This window comes from Hyaena hyaena, unplaced genomic scaffold, assembly GCF_003009895.1.
Source record: "Hyaena hyaena isolate Hyena2069 unplaced genomic scaffold, ASM300989v1 scaffold_150, whole genome shotgun sequence".
Lineage (NCBI taxonomy): Eukaryota > Metazoa > Chordata > Mammalia > Carnivora > Hyaenidae > Hyaena > Hyaena hyaena.
The window spans coordinates 2431839-2449461 of NW_024080782.1; the positions used below are offsets into that span (position 1 = coordinate 2431839).

Here is a 17623-nt window from a genome sequence, read left to right on the forward strand (position 1 = left end):
TATTTCTATTTTTTTAAGTTTATTTATTTTGAGAGAGACAGAGACAGTGCAAGTAGGGGAAGGGCCGAGAGAAAGAGGGACAGCACAGAGCCCCATGTAGGGCTCCAACTCATGAACTGTTGAGATCATGCCCTGAGCTGAAGCCAGGAGTTGGACACGTAACCGAATGAGCCACCCAGGCACCCCGCACCCCAATGTTTATAGGAGCACCATCAACAACAGCCAAATTATGGAAAGAATCCAACTGTCCATCAACTGATGAATGGATAAAGAAGTTATGGCATATATAGACAACAGAATATTACTCAGCAATCAAAAAGAATGAAAGTTTGCCATTTGCAACAACCTGGATGGAACTAGAGTATATTTTGCTAAGCAAAATAAGTCAGAAAAACAAACATATGCTTTCGCTCATATGTGGAACTTAAGAAACAAAACAAATGAACACAGGGTAAGGGAAGGAAAAATAAAATGAAAACAGAAAGGGAGGCAAATCATACAAGACTCCTAAATACAGAGAACAAACTGAGGGTTGCTGGAGGGGAGGTGGGTGGGGGAAGGGCTACATGCGCAATGGGCACTAAGGAGGGCACTTGCTGGGACGAGCACTGGGTGTTCTATGTAAGTGATGAGTCACTAAATTCTACTCCTGAAACCAATAGTACACCAACAGTAACCAATAGTTAACAAATATGTTAACTAATTTGAATCTAAATAATACAAAAAACTTCCAGTTACAAAATAAGCCTGAAGAACTCAAGTCCAGCAAGGTGGTTATATGGTAACACTGTATGTTTGAGAGTTGCTGGCAGAGTAGATCTTAAAAGTTCTTATCACAAGAAAAAAATTCGAATCGTATGGTGATGGATGTTAACTAGACTTATTGTGATCATTTTGCAATATATACAAATATTCAATCATGTTTATGCCCAAAACGATTATGCTGTATGTCAATTATAGCTCAAAGAGAAGCCCCCACAGACCTAAGAGGTGACGGAAGATGGAGTGCACCTGCACTGATTAGTTATTTGTGGATGACCTGCCTTCACTTCCTTATCCTTTTTACCTTGGTCAACAGATTTTATTTTGTGCAGGAAGCACATCAGCCATGTGAGGGGTGGGATCGGGTATGGAAGCGCTGATCCTTCAGCTTGCCCTTAGGGAGGCAGTGGCCGGGCGTGGGGGCCCGGGAGCCAGGTGGCCTTCCCAGCAGTCCTGGCTCTGCTCTGGCTGAGCCGTGCAGCTTGTGCTGCCACCCGGATCCCTGGATGCTGAAGACCGCAAGAGTAGTGCCTGTTTCCCCAGAATTGGGAACAACATGGGGGAAGTCCTTACGCAAGAGCCTGGCACCTAGTAGGCACTCGATAAATGTTAGCTCGCAATAGCAGTACTGTTACTCAGCAAATGTGATCTGACCAATGATGAAAAACACGGGTTTCCCATTTCCAGACGCTAGCAACATAAACTGCTAAGGTAATAAGAACATCAGACTCTCTTTCAAGAAAATCTCTATAAAAACATTTAACCCATAAACCGCCAGTGGGCACCAAGGCCTAGGTTCTCCCCTTCCATTCACCCTCTATCTTGAAAATCAGTAGGCTGGAGCCCAAGTCTCTGTGCTCCTTCTTAAATTACCCTGACTCATTCATTCAAGCAGCCAACATTTACTGACCTCCTGCTGTGTACCTGGCAAGTTATAGGCATTCATTGATAAATCAATGAATGAAATACAGAAGATGACTTTGTGGAATTTACATTCTAACAGGAGAAATGAGATAATAAATAACATGATAAATTAGTAAGTCCCGTAATAAATTGGCAAGGAAATGCTACGGAGAAGAGACAGAGCAGGGAAAGGGTGAGCAGCCGTCAGCAGCAGCAGCTGCGGGGCACCTGAGTGCCCAGCTTCTCCGGTCTCAACTCCACAGACCCAGGAGCCTCCCACGGGCCTCACTAGTCCCAGGTCCCCTCAGGACAGGGGTAGGAAACACGGAGCCCTCTTGATGGGAGTCGTGCCACAGGCCAGCAGAGATGAGAGGCAGCAAGATGTACGCCAAGCCCATGTGGCAGTCACCTCAGCCTGAAAGTCCTGTTCCTCAATGAAGCCGACATCTCTTCTAACAGCTCCAGAGTCGACATCTTCCAGAATCCCTGGAAGGGCCATGCCAGGTGCAGGAGTAACCCTTACTTCAAGGCCTCACTAGGAAAGTCAGATGGAACAGAGGCCTGAGAGAGGCGAAGCTGGTCCCCCGGACAGCCAGGAGCAGAGCATGCCAGGCAAAGGCAAGGCCCGACGCCCACACAAAGGCCTTGTCTGTCCAGGGCCAGCTGGGATGCTGGAGCAGAGCACGTCTGGGCCAGTGCAGGAGGGGGCAGAACATCGGGGCCTCAGAGACTGCGGTTATGAGGTGGGCTTTCATTCTGAGGGAAGAAGGAAGCCACCGCAGGGTCCTGAGTGGAGGAGTGACACGGCCTGACTGCCGGGTGGAGAATGGACTGCAGGAGGGTGAGGGCAGAGGCAGAGTGGCCAGTGAGGAGGCCGCTGTCGTAATCCTCCCGGGTATGAGTAGTGAGTGCTCAAGACGCGGTTCCTTTACGGTGAATCACTTCCAGCGCTCCAGTTCAGAAAGCCCTATCCCGTGCCCTAGAAAACAGGCACCGAACGTCTGGCCGTTTTACACGGCTTACACTTTGCAATGTTAACAGCAACCAAAAAGACATTTTGTGATCAATAGCATTTGCTATGGAGGAGGAGAAGGCTGAAGAAAAGTAGGCAGTGACAAGGGCTAGGAGTCAGTGTGTACCCGCCCCCCCTCGCCTTCACTGCTCCGGGGTCATTATGCAGAGTGATATTGGGCTCTGCCCTGGGAGCAAGCCAGGGAGCTAGCTACACTCCGAGTCAGAGGCCTGGGATGGCCTGGCTGCCTCTGTACCCTCCGCGCCTAGAGCCCCGGTACCTGAGGGCACCCCTTCCCCGGCCAGGGGTCACAAAGCCTGCCCCGCAGTGGCCAAGAGGGACCGAGCTTGGCCGGCCAGCGTGAGCATTCAGAAAACTGAATTACTTCTGCTCTGGTTACTGTCCCTGCTGTAGATGATGTGCTTATTTTTAGCCATCATGTGATTCTCCAGTATTTCCAGGCTCTGCTTGAGTCACTATGGTTTCAGAGAATTTTTCATAGTGGGAAAAAATGCAAAGAACTCCTTCTCTTAGAATGGCTCAAGTATGAAAATACCCAACTACTGAATAGTTATTTGAATGTGATGTGTATTTTCTTATGATAAATGGACTTCTCTCACATCTTGGTAATTAAGTGTGCTTTGAAACACATTAGGTGCCGACCAATCACTATCTTAGTTCAAATTCTTGTTTTTAAATTGTCCTCGGAGCAATTTGTCTCTAGAAATGGCAAGGGTCCCTCACTCCCATGAAAACAATACACAGCAGAATCCCAATAATTTAGGGGGGCACCCCCTTGCCTGTTTACTGCAGCAGTAAGAAAAGCTGGTGGGTGAAACAGCCCAACAAACCCAGCCAGACCATCAGGAGTTAAAACACACAGGCATCACCATGACATCACAGTGTCACTGCACTCCTGGCAGACAGCAGTCCTTTAAGCAAAAGGCTTTCAAATTAAGGTGGCTACTAGGTGGGCACACAAGTACTTAATTACTTCATGATGTACAGATACAGTCCTGACTCCACTGTCAAGACCAGTATTTTAGGTTATTTTTCTGATGGTGGCAAGCTGACTATGCTCCATTAACAGGTTCTTATCCACACTCCCCTGCAAACAGAGACATAGTCTGAGCCCACAGAGCTGGAGCTCAGGGAGGGGAGAACCAGAGCGGAGTCCCATATGAATCTGCTACTTTAAATGGTTCCTGCTCCGGCTTCTCTGCTTCCACCAACCAACCACCAAGCCAGAAAGATGTGCATCATTTATCCCTGGCTTCCTTTCTCCTTTATTTCTCACATCTAATCATCAAGTTTTGGTGACTGTATCTCCTTCAAGTCTCCATAACCCACATGGCCCATGACCTTTGTTTACGCCAACCTCCTCTCCTACGTGGTTTGTTGTAACAGCTTCTTAGCTAGTCTTCTAGACTGTAAGTGTGCCACCCTCCATGTATTTTCTATACCAAAGAGCAAACTTGTACTTAAAACTTTTCAGTGACTCCTAACTGCCCCTTTAAAGTATAAACCTCTGTGACCAACAGAACTTGAGGTGACCCCCTCTCTCCAATAATCTTCACCTCCTGGTATTCTAACCTTTGTATAGTTCCTTCCTCTAGAGTATGGGTGGAGCCTGTGCCCTGTTTTTAACCAACAGAATATGACAAAGATGATGGGAGGTTGCCCTCATGATTGTGGTACTCTACAGAACTCTGTTTGGCTAGCATACACGGTAGAGAAAATCTTACTGGCCTAGAAGAAGCAAGCTGCTACACAGTAAGCACCTATGTTGGAAAAGCCCATGTGGCAAGAAGTGCGGGTAGCCTCTGGGAACTGTGAGCAGCTGTCACCAAGAAACAGAAGCTTTAGTTCTGCAGCCTCAAGGAAACGGTCACAACCCAAGAGAGCTCTCCGCAGTTAAGCCTCTGATTAGACCACAGCCCCAACAGATTATCTGGATTGCTGCCTGGTGGGACCTTGAAGCACAGAACACAGCTGAGCTCGGAACACAGCTAAGCTCGGTGTGGACTTCAGAAGGTGTAAGACAACAGATGTGTATTGTTTTAAGTTGCTAAGTTTGTAGTAGTTGTTTTGCAGCAACACAATATGAATACCACCTCTCCACTCCTTATATGGGGGCCCCACTAACCTCTGCAGCCTTACTTCTCAACACCCATGCAGAACAACATGCACTTTACCAAATACAACATATTCTCTGTTGACGTCAACATTCTACTCTTTTTGTTTGCAGTGCTCTTGTCCATCCCTTAACCTGGGTAACTTCTACACATTCAGTCACTCTTAGTCAAACCTCACTTTTCCCAAGAAGCCTTTCTAGAACACATAAGACCAGCTCAGATGATCTTCCTACATACCCTGACAGCACGAATCTCACTTTATTGTTATTGTCTTTTTATTGGGAGGTTTTCATCCCAAGACTAACTTCTCTGAATCACAGTGTGTCTCCAGAACCTCTTACAGTGCCTTGATAAATATGTGTTGAGAGACTGAATGAAAATTCAAGTAAAGCTTTCATAAAAAGAGGAACAAATCCAATAAATGGGAGCTGTTAGTTTTCTGAGCTACTGTGCAATACACCATGCTATTTCCTCAGCTATAGTACAAGGGGCTCCTCAGGTGACGCAAAGGACTGGAGAGAACGTCGAAAATAGCCATACATATGGGCTTAAGTGCTGCATCTTCCTGGATCCAAATGGACATGCTATGATTCAACTGAAATCAATTCAACAAATTCTAAATGAGCAACTTCTACATGTCTGGTAATGGAGAATTAATAATTCTTCAAAGTAAAAAATGTTTTCTATTGCCCAACATACGAAGTGACAAAGAATGGCACCAATAAGAAAAAGAGACCTCTCTCCGCCATCTTGGAGCCTGTGGAGGCCTGCTGGGAACAGGACTCCTAAAAGGACAAGTATGTCTGGAAGGCTGTGGTCCAAGGCCATTTTTGCAGACTAACGTGGGGTCTCTAAAACGAGAGGGAGCACAGAGCTCTTCTTAAAACTGAAGATGTTTATGCTCGAGATGAAACGGAACTGTATCTGGGCAAGATATGTGCGTATATGTACAAAGCAGAGAACAGCACAGTGACTCCTGGTGGCAAAGTGAACAAAACCAGGGTCATCTGGGGAAAAGTAACTCGTGCTCATAGGAACAGTGCTGTGGTTCGTGCCAAATTCCAAAGCAACCTTCCTGATAAAGCCACTGGCCACAGAACCCATGCGATGCCTTACCCTTCAAGGATTTAAACTTACTGTAAATAAAAGCATAGATTTGTTCTCTTATTACAAAAAAAAAAAAAAAGGAAACGAAAAAGAATAGGTCCATGGGTGACCTGTGATATTCTGTTTATGGAAATGGAGAATAAATGCTATATCATTGCCTTTGAAACCTCACAAGTTTTATCTTGAGGCAGAGAAGCCAAATGCCGAGTTATTATTCCTACGGAGAGAAAAGGGATGATCGGAGTAAGAAGCGGGATTTAGCACAAAACCAATGAATATTTCAACATACACAAGGAGCAGGGAAATGACCAAATACCAGTCATGAAAGGGATCAATGCTGTTTAAAAGACACCTCAGATGCCTTACTTCCCAGTGCAGGCGGGACAATAATAACGGAGGCCATCTGTCCTCTCCAGCAAGGTCCTGAGTGAGAGAACAGAACCTGGCAGGCCAAAATACACAACAGTTCCATCTGAGGGGCTTACTCTTCCCTTTGAAATCACCTAGAGCATCCATACAGAGAATGAGGTCATTCTCAGACCTCTCAGAACTCAGAGGTGAGGAATCCTGCTAATCTAGGACCCAGTATCCCAGGCTTTGCGTACATTTCTGCTTCCGGGCTGCAAAGAGGCCTGGAACGAGAGGCTCAGTTTCCTGCATTTACAAACCTATGTAAAATATACTAACTCTCACCCAGAACCTGTGGCAAGGATGAATGAGTTGTTTTTAATGAACACTCATTAAATGACTACTGGTTTTAAAAATAAAAATAAAGGCCATCCAAATGGAACGGCACATGCTCGGGTTCAAGCCTTTATGACACGGCAGAGACTTGTATTTCCTCCTCCACATTTCCTCGGCTATGCAATTTGAATCTTGTTTAGTGAAAATTTATTGTGGTTCAGTACAATAAGGAGAAGATCAGAACATAAAACAAAACCACATCCATGATACTTCAGAGGCAATATAATGGTTTAAAGTGCAGGCTTTGGAATCACAGGGTCAAGCTTCAAACTTCGGGTCCCCTATTTCTAGTATATGACCTTGGTAAGTTACTGAACCTCTCCATGTTCCCTACCTCTACAACTGGGCTTGTAAGTTTTGATCTCTAAGCTGTCAAATATTCTAGTTTTACAGAAAACTAGGTCATGGTTTGATTCCAAAAAGCCAAAGTAACTAAAAGTTGTAAATTGAATTAGTAAATCCTCTGTCAAAGATGCAGTCTCAGTAAGCAAGCACATTGGGATGGCAATGGAAAATGCATGGCTGTTCCTATGAAGAAGGTCCTCAGCCTTGGCCACAGATACTGCCAGAAATTCCTATCTGAAGCTCCTGAATTCTTTAGGTCTCTGTTCCTCACGGTGCTCTCACAATATTCCAAACTCACAGATACTCAGTATCCTGGCAAGGCAGAGCACCGCTCATATTGTATTGCTGTGGTTTTATCATTACAGGTTGAGAAATGCAGTTTTAATTATTCTTTGAGGAGAAAAGCATCCTAATGCCCAGTGGTGTATCTTATACATCTTACATAAGATAGACGTGTAACTGGAGGGACAAAACCACCAAGAGCTTTCTCTTTCCCACGAGCAGCCATTACCTATTACGCAGCTTAGCAGTGGGACGGTTTCTTAATATGAGGAGGTCAAGGGGATGCAATGCTGATATAGGGCAGGGACTGAGTGAGAGACACATCGTTCATATAATAAGTGCTAATATTTGCCTGAAGATCATTCTTGCTACTTATGGGACTGGTAAGAAAAATGCACCTCTTCCTTGTTTTGAGTTGTTAGTACACGATCTCTTAAAATGAATGTTCGATCCTTGAAGAAGCAGGCAGATATGTGGGTGGTATAGTATGTGGTTAGGTGACTGGGGCCTCTGAGAACAGTTAACAGCAGGAGCACAGCGGGAAGGTGCAAGAATAAACAGGCATGACTCATCCTGATGGGGAGACCATAAAGGGCCAAGAAGGATGCCTGTGCATACCCTACAGCTCTGAGAAGTCAAATGCCACCATGGACTGGTCTGGTCTAAAGAGCAGACGAGGGAACATGCCTTTCTTGGAATAAATAATGGCTCTGGGGTGAGAGCAACATTTGTGTTTAAAGGGCAGATGGTTCTCAAAAGGTACATGAACACATGTGATTTGTCAGTAATAAGGAAAAGAAGTCCTGCATGAAGGCACGGGCCTGAGGCCAAGGTCAGGACCCTCTGAGTGAAATTTAACTTCTTGGGTACTTTTTACATGGACTCTAATTGAGTCCCTGTTAAATCAAAAACGTCAATACTCTTTGGAGCAATACACCAAAAGCCACAATGTTCACCAAAAAACATCACAAGGTCTACGATATAATCCAAAATTACTCAACAAATGAAGAGCCAGGAAAATGTGACATGTTCTCAAAATCAACAGATGCCAATGGTGAGGTGGTCAGAATGGTGGCATCAGCAGAAAGGAGCTTTAAAGCAGCTATCATAACCATGCCCAGGGGACTAAAGGACGTTCACAATAAATGAAAGTAGGCAGTATATATAGAGGAAGAAAAAAGGGAATTGACAACTGAAAACATACAAAGTTGAAACTTTAAAAATGCTCAATTGAAGGGAAATGACAGAGGACAAAGAAGATAAACCTGAAGATGTATTAATAGAAACCATCTAATCTAAAGAAGAGAGAGTGTGCTGTGAAAAAGGTGAACAGAGCCTCAGGAACCTGTGGGAGAATTTCAAAAGCTCTAACATATGGATAAACGGCGTCCCAGAAGGACAGGGAGAATGGAGCTGAAAAAAATGGCTGAAAATCTCCCAAATACGGTAAAAGACATAAACTTACAGATTTAAAGTAGCTTAATGAACTCCAGAACAAGACAAATTCAAAGAGAACAATGATTAGGCACATCCCAGCCCCACTAACTGAAAACCAAAGATAAAGAGACTCTTGACTGCACCCAGAGAGGAACAGCGTGTTGTACATGGGGAAGAACGATTAGAAAGAGCACTTCTCAACTCTGGAGGCCATAGACACTGAAGCATCTTTAAAGCGCATAAAGCAAGATCAGGTGGAATTTTCTATCTATGGAAATTTTCAATAATGAAATAAAGACACTTACAGAGGAAGGAGACTAGAAGAATTTGTTGCCACTGCACCTGCTCTACAAGGAACACTAAAGCAAGTTCTTCAGTAGGAAAAGAAATGAAATCAGTAGGCAACTCAGATCTTCAGGGATGAATGAAGACGACTAGAAACGATAAAAAGATCGGGGGGACCAACTCTTTTTTTTCTTAATTTCTTTTAAACACATATGATTGCTTAAAGCCTCCTAGAAATATGTTAAATAGGTAATTAAAAAATTTTAAGACATGAAATGTAATATATGCAAAATACATATAATATATAAAGATTATAATTTCTACATGTAATCAATAAAATTATTTTTCCATACTAAATCTTCTACATCCAGCATGCATTTTATACATACAGCACATTTCAATGGAGAATAATTATGCACATTTCAAGTGCTCAAAAGCCACTTCTTGAACAGTGCTGGTCTAAAACAAAAGTTGTAACATTGTCCTGGGGGACTTATAATGTATGTGGATGTAACACATGTGACAAGTGTAATAGTCATACAAACTATATAACAAAGTGGGAGGAAGGGTTGCCAGGGTTCTGCATTTTAAGTGAAGAGATAAAATAGATAAAATACAACCTTTAAGTACACTGTGAAAAGGTAAGTATATACATTGTGTTTCTTAGAGCAACCACTGAAAAACTTAATGCAAAGAGCTATAGTGAGAAAGGCAATTCAGACAATATCTGAAAAATCCAGAATATGGATATGGCACCTAAAGCTCAAGCAACCAAAAAACACAAGTGGGACTACATCAAAGTAAAAGGCTTCTGCACAGCAAAAGAAACCGTCAAGAAAGTTCAAAGACAACCTAGAGAATTGGAGAAATATTTGCAAACCATGTATCTGATAAGAGATTAATATCCAAAATACATAAAGAACTCCTACAACACAAGAGCAAAAAACCCAAATAACTCACCTCAATTAAAAAAAAAATGAACAAAAGACATGAATAGACATTTCTTCAAAGATATATGAAAGGCCAGTGGCTATATGAGAAGATGCTCAACATCAGCATTCATGAGGGAAATGTCAATTAAAACCACAATGAGAGCCGGGCACCTGCGTGGCTCAGTCAGTTAAGCATCTGACTTCGGCTCAGGTCATGATCTCATTAGCTTGTGAGTTTGAGCCCTAACTGGGGTTCTGCGGTAACAGCTCAGAGCCTGGAGCCTGCTTCAGATTTTGTGTCTCCCTCTCTCTCTGCCCCTCCCCTCCTCAGGGTCTATCTCCTTCTGTCTCAAAAATAAATATGCATTAAAAAAACCCCACCACCACAATGAGTTATCACTTCATGCCTACAAGAATGACTATCACCAAAAAGATAAGAAGTAACAAATGTGGGGGAAAGGGCACCCTTGTGTACTGTTGGTGGGTATGTAAATTGGTGCAGCCACTAAGAAGACAGTAGGGAGGATCCTAAAAAATTAAAAATGGAACTACCATATAACCCATCAATTCAACTTCTGGGTATTTTTCCAAAGGAAATAAAAACACTAACTCAAAAAGGTGCCTGGACCCCTGTGTTCATAGCATGATTTACAATAGCCAAGACATGGAAACTACCTAAATGTCCACTGATGGGTGAATGGATAAAGAAACTGGTACACAAGCACATGAGTATTTTTCAGCCATAAAAAAATGACAAAATTCTACCATTTGCAACAACATGGAAGGATCCTGAAGGCATTATGCTATGTGAAATAAATCAAAGACAAAAATTATATGATCTCACTTACATGTGGATTCTTTAACACAAACAAACAAACAAACTCAGAAAAAGAGATCACACTTGTGGTTACCAGAGGCAAAGAGCAAGGAGAGGTGAACTGGAAGGTAGCCAAAATGCAGAAACTTCTGGTTATTAGATAAATAAGTACTAGGGATTCAGTGTATATATGATGACCACTAACACCGATGTATGATCTATAGGAAAGCTGTTAAGAGAGTAGATCTTAAGAGTTTTCATCACAAGGAGAGACTGTTTTCTTCTTTTCTTCTTATTGTATCTATACAAGATGGATGTTAGCTGAACGTACTGTGGTAATAGTTTCACAGTACATGTAAATCAAACTATTATGCTGTACTCATGAAACTCAGAAACAATGTATGTAAATTATTTCACAAAACTTGAAAAAATAATTGTAAAAAATCCAGAAGACAACAGGAAAACAGAAAAAAACAGAGGAGATAAGCAGAAAACAAATGATAATATGGTAGACCTAAATCCAGCTAAATCAACAATTACAGAAGTTGTAATGGACTGGATACTCCAATATCCAGAGATTATGAGGATGAATAACAATGCAAGACCCAATCACATGATTTTTATAAGACACACTTTAGGAGCGCCTGGGTGGCTGAGTCGGTTAAGCGTCCAACTTTGGCTCAGGTCATGATCTCACAGTTTGTGGGTTCGGGCCCCGTGTTGGGCTCTGTGCTGACAGCTAGCTTACAGCCTGGAGCCTGTTTCAGATTCTGTGTCTCCCTCTCTCTCTGACCCTCCCCTGCTCACGCTGGCTGTCTCTCTCTCTCTCTCTCTCTCTCCTCTCTCTCAGAAATAAATAAAAACATTAAAAAAATTAAAAAATAGAAGACACACTTTAAATGAGCTCAAAGATAGGTAGAAGTTGAACTTATTATGGGGAAAGATATACTATACAAGCAGTAAGCATAATAAAGCTAGCATGGCTGTTTAGTATCAGATAAAAATACTTTAAGACTGAGAGTTTTAACGAAGATGAAGAGGGACATCTCATAAAATACAAAGGTCAATTCACTGGAATTATGTAGCATAACCATGTATGCACCTTACAACAGAGGCCTAATACAGGAGACAAAAACTGAGAGGACATAAAGGGAGAAAAGACAGTTCCACAATCAACGTAACATCCTCTCCACAGCAGACATTAGAACCAGACAGAAACAAAAATCGGTAAATACACAGAGGATCTGAGTAACACTATCCACTACCTTGATCCGATATTTCTAAAATACTACACAACCAACAACTGCAGAATACATATTCTTTTCAAATGCACAAGGTATACTGACCAAGTGAGACCATATTTTGGGCCATAAAATCAAGATCGGAACAAGGACAAAATCACTATAAACCGCTACATTTCACCGCTTCTCCTACAAACACAAAACAGAAACTTTGTGGGAAATTAAAGCAACTCATCTTTCCCCAAAGGAGGTGACAGGCAATGCTTACTTAGATTACAGGTGCTCAACAAATGTGTAAACATTGGTAATCATATAAAGCAATAAACATGAACACCTTGTTCAGACTGTATGAACAGCCCTGGAGAAAACAAGTTAAAGATAATTGGGAGAGTATTTATATATTCAATAGTTTTGGAACTACACCATTAGGATTTATTTGTACCTACATTTAGGGATTTAAGTATGATTGTGCAAGTACTTTATTATACTTCTTAGATTGCTTCCTTTTTGAAATCATTTTCTAATGTTTTCCATTGATCTGATTTTAAGGCTGAACACTCAAGTCCCCGAGGAAAAGAGAAAGCACAGCCCTCAATTTCCATAGCAACTCTAAATCTATCACACTATATTTGTATATGAGAATTTGATTTAAATGCATTAATATATGTGAATGTGCAATGTGTCTAAGCTGTGGTTGCCATAGGAACTGCAACTTCAAATTTCCTTTTAAGTTTAGTAAGTGCTCGTACTTGACAACGGATCTCCCCCACCCTGACAGCTATGTTGAGTTGTGGATATGGCTCACTGCAATAAACTTATAAACATCATGACTCACAAGGACAGATCCACTTAATAGATATCTATCATTATGAAAATGGATATTTTAATACATGCACCTCCTTGGTAGATCAAAAGTAACTACAGAGGCAATTCTTCAGAACGCAGACAGAATAAGATTTGCCAGGCAGCCATTCACCCTTAGGTGACAGCCTCTGCTTATGCTGAAGCTTGTTTTAGTCTAGGTAAGTCACTCAACCACACACACACACACACACAAACACACACACACACACACACACGCCAATGGGCTCTGTGGCTTCTATGAAACTACATGAGGACATTTTGTGTCTGTACTGAAATGGCAGAAAAATCTAGCACATTCTCATGACAACTGAATGCCCCAAGTATGTGGAGTGCATCTATTTTATAAAAAGTCAACAATCCATGGTGCAGGCCTATAGAAGTAGTCTGTGTGATGAAAAGCCTTATTATTATTTTTTTTGCCACTGTAGATAATACTTTTTTTTTTTACACCTCAAATATACACAGTTTTATTTGTCAATTATACATTAGTAAAGTGGGGTGGGGGAAAAAAAATCAAGCCATGGTCCAACCATACTTTCTTAATTATCAACATGTGGAGAATCCATTCCAGGATCGCATTTCCACTTTAATACGGGCCCTTTGCCACTTATTGCTGCTCTTAATGTATTAGAGTCAGGACACGCAAGCTAATTTTATTATTAGCCTACAGAAATATGTGGGGAGAGAGAAATCCACTGCAAAATCAATCAAGTATTCCAAGGCCAAATGAAAAAATAAAGCCCATCGCTTGCTTTCAATTCTACAAGCCATTACTTGTTTCCACTAATGTAAATGGGTGAGAAATGACAAGGCTCAGGGGTGGAGGGAGCCTGGGTGGCTCCTTCAGTTAGGCCTCTGACTTCGACTCAGGTCATGATTTCACGGTTCATGAATTCAAGCTCTGCATCGGGGTCTCTGCTCTCAGCATAGAGCCTGCTTCAAATCCTTTGTCCCCCTCTTTCTCTGCCCCTCTCTCACTCATCGTCTCTCTCTCTCAAAAAAAAAAAAAAAAAACCCATTAAAATAAAAAAGAAATTAATTGGGCACCTGGGTGGCTCAGTTGGTTAAGCATCTGACTTTGGTTCAGGTCATGATGTCACAGTTTTTGGGTTCGATCCCCATGTTGGGCTCTGTGCTGATGGTTCAGAGCATGGAGCCTGCTTTGGATTCTGTGTCTCCCCCTCTCTGTGCCCCTCTCCCCACTCATGCTCTCTGCCTTCCAAAAATTAACATGGAAAAAAAATTAAAAATAAAAAAAGAAATTACTGATATGACATTACTGTCAGGTAACTGAGCTATCCATCTGAGAATTCCCAGAGAACTGACCCTCACCTCATCATGACGCACTTAAATTTTGGGTAGACAAAATCAGACTTGTGTATGAAAAGAATGGTTTTGAATGGTTTCAGATCATAGGCAGGGGACCAGGTCAGAGACTGTAAATAGTTCATGGAGGAGAGGATTTTAAACAGAATCTTAAAAATTACAAGGAAACCCTCAGTGGATCAATCAGTGCAGGCTGGTGTCATACTGACCCTGAGCGATACAGAGAGGCATGGAGTTATGTGATCCTCTAATAAAGCATTCAGAGTGCTGGGCTGTTTAGTAAGGTTTTCTGAATTTTTTTGGCTCTTTTACTGATGCTTGTACTTTCTATTGCTAGCAGTCTACTCCTTGCCCTAATAAGTTATGTGCTGAGAAACCATATCCTCATGTTGGTTAGAATTACACCTTTTGTATCACAGATTTTAGAAGACATTTTGGCTTACATTTTCTTGGCTGTATTCCCAAGAGCTGAATACAGGACCTCGAGAAAAATGAGGTCTTACTGTATTTATAGGAGCCTTTCACCTATTAAAGCTTTTAAAACAGTGTTCTACATGTGATGTATATCTTGGTATAATTTTTTCCACAGGGTAGTTCTTCTACCCCACAATATCCAAGAGACAGAACCTATTTTATTAAAAAGGGTATGACTAGGTTGACTTCTGAAAATATCCTTTCTTCCTGATTAAAACCAATGAGGTGAACATGGTCAAGATAACAAGAACATGAACTAAAGAAAAATTTTTTTGTAATGTTTGTTTATTTTTGAGAGACAGAACACAAGCAGGGGAGGGGTGGAGAGAGAAGGAAACACAGAATCTGAAGCAGGGTCAGGATGTGAACTGTTAGCAGAGAGTCTGACATGGGGCTCGAACTCACGAGCCATGAAATCATGACCTGAGCAGAAATCAGATGCTTAACCTACTGAGCCACCCAGGTGCCCCAGGAACATGAATCTTAAAAGAACCACTGCCTTCTGGAACATTAAGAACCTTATTTATTTAAAAAAAAAAAAAAAAAAAAAGTAAAAACCCTATTTATTACTTGTTGACTTTAATGTTTTCTGAGCCTTGTCAACCAAGAGGTTAAGCTCTGGAAGAAATCTATTTCTCTTCCAGGTTCACAGACATTCTATCAAAATGGCACACATTTCTCTGTGGCTTCTGTGAAAGACGGGCGGAAAAAGTGCTAGAAAATAAGGCCAAGGCAGCACCATGGGCAGTGGTGCTGATTCAAGGACACACTGTGATTGTGGAACAAAAATGTACTCCTAAGGCCTGTCCAATTTCACTACTAAAAACTTGAAGAATCAAGTGGCAGCTGAATTTTAAGATGAATCTGTACATCATTAACAGCTATAGGAAAAGACCCTAAGATTAGGGTCAGCTAAATACCAGCTACTCTGGGTCTCACCTCCCTCCCGCCCCCATGTCTTCCTACTCCATCTGCCCATCAAATCCCCTGCTCCGGACAAAACAAACCCCTCTTCTTCTACCCCATCTCTACAATGATCCAAGTTTCTGACCAAACTTAAAGGCCAATTTGAACCACTGTAATTTTTTGTTCCCCAAACTCCTTGTGGCTTTTTACCCAACCTCTAATTAATTAATTAAGAGCCAATTAATTAATCAATTACCCTGCGCCTCTAAACCTTTATCAACACTCTTGACCTTATTTTCTCCCTCCAGCTTCAGGGTCCTGCTCCATAGATTTCCCCTCCTTTTTCCTATCATCAACTAATTCTCCTCCAGGGACCTTTCTCTCATCTTACAAACTTGCTCACTGTGCCTTGTCCTAGAAGCAAACAAAAACAGATCAAGGACACCACCATTCTCCTTCCAGTCTCACTTCTCAATGCGGTCTGCTTTCCCCCACAACAACTAAATGTTTTTCCTCAGCTGTTGTCCTGACAAATGTGGGGAAGGTGGGATCTCCTCTCACTGTGTGACTTTCCCACTTGTCAGGTCATGCCCTCGCCTGGTCTCTGCGATCTAGGTGTATGCATTCAGCACTTTAACAGACCAGTTCTCAAAAGAATTATTCACTGCCTCCGAGGAGTCAGGTATCTTCGGGCTATTTGGGCTATTCATCCTCTTTGATCACTTCACAATTAATATTCGGCAGTGCTGGTGATCCCTCTTTCTAGAAATTTCCTACTGTTCGTTCTCTGATGCTGAGCTTTCCTAGTTTATTCCAATGTTCGTATCTTTTTCGTAGCTTCCTTTTTCCTCCTGTTCCTTATTCCTTAGCTTATTTTATACAAGCTCATTCATTCTATGGCTTCACAGCTAGGTTTTCATGCTCTTAATTTCCGTCTTCCAATTCCTCTCCCCATTGTGGGTGCCATCATTCCACTGAGTGACCCCTAATGTGAGAAATCCAATGGGCTCTTCAAGGCCTCATTTTACTCAACTTCTCTCCACACATTCAGACACTGTTGGCCATTGTGTTCCTTTCCTTCTGCTTCCTTGACATGTCATTCCCTCACTTCCTTTAATCTTTCTGGCATCTTCCTTCTTCTTGTGCAAACCCTTTCTTTTCTGCCCAAACATTAAATGTTAAGTTCTTTAAGCCAACTGAGAGCTCACTTCCAGCTTCAGTTATATGGATATATGGAAGACTCACAAATATATACTGACAGTCTACACAACATGTTGGTGTTGTTTAGCATTAGTTATTGTTATAACCACCTCCTGATTGGAGGCTGGGCATAAATAGGGAATTCGTATTATTTACGAAATTAATGTTATTGATTTAACAAGTGTGAACACTGGTTTTCAGAATGGAACGGATTGTTTTCTGACTATTTCACTGTTTAACTGTCCAGTGCCACAACTGGTGTTTGTAATAATGGCTGTAGTTTTACAAGAACACCCTTCTGCTTGATCAAGTCTGTGTTTTATGGAAGGACGTTTGTATTTTTAAAAGGTTTTTATCCACAAAAGTTTAACAAATTTTAAAGTTCTGGGTCTTCATCCTCAATGACTTCACTTTTGAGCCAAACTATATAAAGGAGGTCTTGCTGAACATTATCACATAAAAATTGGCACTGACCATACAGGAAATAGGATGCATATTTCAATGTCTTTTGTTTGAAGGATTCTAGGGAATTATTAATATTTAAAAGTATAAATTGGTTCATATTCTGGTTTGTACAGCCAGAAATTAAGCAGTAAAAATATTTCAGTTGATATCTAAACAGACTTGATATATTTTAGAAAAATGTACTAAGAAAATGAAATCTATCCCTGGAGTATTGTTTTAACATACAGCTTCAATCATTTAAAAAGAGCAACTCTGCCTTTCTGAGATTAAATCATGATCATTAGACTTATTACAGATAAGGCACTGCTATGAAGATAAATGTGGTCAAATAGACAACAATAAAAATCACCCAGAAGTCTAAAGAGATTGACTGCTGGAAGAATCAA

The 17623-nt window shown here is 41.6% G+C and overlaps 1 protein-coding gene across 2 annotated transcripts in view; it reads right to left on the reverse strand.

Annotated features, from left to right (window-relative positions):
• The window catches only part of MAPRE2 (microtubule associated protein RP/EB family member 2), a 129346-nt gene that overhangs the window by 17290 nt on the left and 94433 nt on the right, over positions 1-17623 (reverse strand). The gene's annotated exons all lie outside the window — the stretch shown is intronic.